We start from the raw sequence: 3027 nt of genomic DNA, 5'->3' as shown, positions 1-3027 counted from the left end.
GACACAAAAGCCATGTTTTAACCACCAAATATAACATTCTGTGAGTGATCCAGCGTATGGATCAAATGGTTTTAGAGTATTTAAAGAAACGATATAAGCGAAATTTTTCGAGTTAAATTTATAAAAAAAAAAAAAAAAAACAGAATAAGCGAATATAGATCTTAGAGACTCGTTAGACATCAAAGACGTTGTTTACAATATAGGAACGAAATTACAAGTACAACATTTAGTGCATTTTACATGCGGAAGGACGGACAGTGAAATAATAGTTACCAGATTTCTATTGGCGAAATTTTAATGAAATTTGGGGAGGCTCGACAAATCCTTGTAAACCAACGAAATATAAGTTAAATTTCAAATCACTGTGCTACCCGTGCAGACTAGTCCCAGTACTAACGTACTCCTTCGAGATCGTCGATTGGACCAACACCGAGCTGGAGAAGATTATGAGAGTGATCAGGATAGTGATGACGAAGAGCCGCCAACAGCCCCCAAATTCGGCCATCGAGAGAATCACCACAGCCCGGAAAGAAGGAGGGAGGAGATTGACTGACCTCAATGAACAAGAGAAGGCGGCGATGAAGAACCTGCGGGATTACTTCCAGGAAAACGCAGCACCAATCTACCAAGCCAAGCCTTAAGAAAGATAGACAAACGAAACACAACACTCAACCTTAGTCTGCTCGGTAGCACAGTGGTATCCCACACTGGGTGGAAAAGGTCCGGTTTCGAATCCCGTCGATGATATGAGGAACTCTTATGGACTTTTTTCGCTCAGTGGTTGAGTTAGTCGGTCTCAGGCGTGAACAGCAAAGTTTTTTCCTCGGAACCTGGGGTCTTTCGTCCAGCAAAGCAAGCAAATCGACCAGAGAATACACGCAATTTACAGATACAATACACATGGGTAGATGAAATAACTTTCCGGGTGACTCTAATAAATAGTTTTTTTTTTGTTTTTTTTTTTAACATTCAACCTTACCAAGGAGACCCTACTCACACAGACAGAAGAAACAGAGACAGAAAGATCGGGAAAGAAGGCTCTCCACTGCAGACAATAGAGTGACCTCCATGAAGATTACAAAGATAAGATGGTTCCCAATGCTCGGCTCACGAACGGGAAGCTCTTCCCCAAGACTGAAGGATTCATTCTTGTCATTCAAGATCAGATAGTCAACATTAGGAACTATATGGCCATGGGCGTGTGTTATTTTGAAGGATGACTTCCTAGAACATTAGTTCAAATCCGCCTCGTATCTCTGTGAAGAATAGTAATACTGCAAAAGCGCCAGATATGTGAACAGTGTAGATTTGTGTGTATTATGTATGTGTTGTGTTGTTGAGTTGTTCTGGTTGTTCGGCTACCCAGAAGCAACGATTTCCTGGAAAGCTGCTTCCAAGTACTCGTCCATACCACGGGAAAGTGGGCCAGTCCAACAGGTCTCATGCTGTCTCAATTCCAGTCTCGAGAGGTGGGCGAGATTCCTCTGGGAGGTTCATTGCAGAGGAGGAAAGAAAAAACTCCCGTGGTATGAAGAGGAAAAAATCTCGTGGTGAGAGAGAGAGAGAAAAGAAAAGAGAGAGAGAGAAAAAAAAAAAAAAACCCCGATGATTTCCACTGCAAAATACAGCAGGATCATGATATAAATATACAGTACAAGAATCAGCATATTATACCAATATCAACCTCAGCCATTTGATAGCATTTCCTTTCTTCGCCGGAAAACCTTAATAGCATAGTTCTGCAGCATATAAAATGCAGATTTATTAGAATCAAAGAGCTTTCTGGTCCAGAAGAAAAATTAACCACGCGTTCTTGAATTTAAATCTTAACTCTTCATATAGGACACATTCATAAAGGACATGTTGCCAATTTTCCTTTTCAGAGCCTCAATTTGTGTAATTTCTCGTTGAGAGAACTATGTCCCGTCAGGATAAACAAAGTCCCCATAACCAAAGTGAACCATAACTTACTTTTTTGTCCAATAAACACGCCGCTTTCGGTAAGAATTCTTTAGTTGCTGCCCCAGTCGACAATGACACCCACCTATTTTTCGCCGACCGGGCTAGCCGGGTGGGTAAAGTGCCTGCCTGGCAACCCAAAGGTCGCGGGTTCGAATCCCGCCTCGGGCTTGGATCAAAGTACTACAAAAACCTTGGGAGGTGCATTATGGCCGCAGAAGCCGATGCGCCAACAACTACAAAAAAAAAAAAAAAAACCTTATTTTTCCAGATATTAATCAAGTAGTCTCTTTTTCTAACTTATAATCTGTTTGTAGATTAATCTCTATATCCATACAAGTTCTTGGAATTTGTTTCTTGATGTAATAATACAGTCCTCGATAAGCAAGATGTAAATCTAAAAGAAGGGTTCCACTTAGTACCTGAAGAGCAGCATCAGAAACCGTTCTACATGCTCTTGTAACTACAAGTAACATTGAACGTTGAGGAGAATTTAATTTATTTATAAATCATACTATAGCTGCCCTGTGACACCAGGCAGCCGCAGTATATGTTACAATAGTAATAAAAACTGCATTATAATAAATAATTAGTGTCCTTCTGGACAAATCTGCACATTCGCACTGCTGGAATTCCATCAGAGTGCTGGTCCTGAACAGATTAATTTAATTTGATATACAGTAATGTGAAGCTGCCTGTTCCAGGCTTTTGTTGGAATTTTGAACAGAACGGTCTGCCGAATCTGAGACTCGGGAAAAACAAGACAAATGGTATTAATGTCCTGGTTCTACCTATTATGATCAACTTTGTCTTTGTAATGTTTTCACACTATCTGTATAATCACCGGAAGTCATTCTTTCATTTGCAAGGTTGGTTGTTACATTAACGGTGTTCGTACCAATGTCGCGTGCTTCAATGCTCATTTTTAGAACAAAAAAGTTCATCTGCACACATTTCCATTAGCATGAGTTGCACAAAAGGCAGTAAGAACTCAGCTTTCTATCAGCTAATGTGCAAAGATTAGGCAACGATGTATGAATTTTGAAAATCTTTTAAAGATGGGTATCA

The sequence above is a fragment of the Mastigoproctus giganteus genome, chromosome 11 (genome assembly GCF_048544385.1).
Source record: "Mastigoproctus giganteus isolate SK-2022 chromosome 11, ASM4854438v1, whole genome shotgun sequence".
In the NCBI taxonomy this organism is placed as follows: Eukaryota; Metazoa; Arthropoda; class Arachnida; order Uropygi; family Thelyphonidae; genus Mastigoproctus; species Mastigoproctus giganteus.
This window is presented reverse-complemented; position numbering follows the sequence as displayed.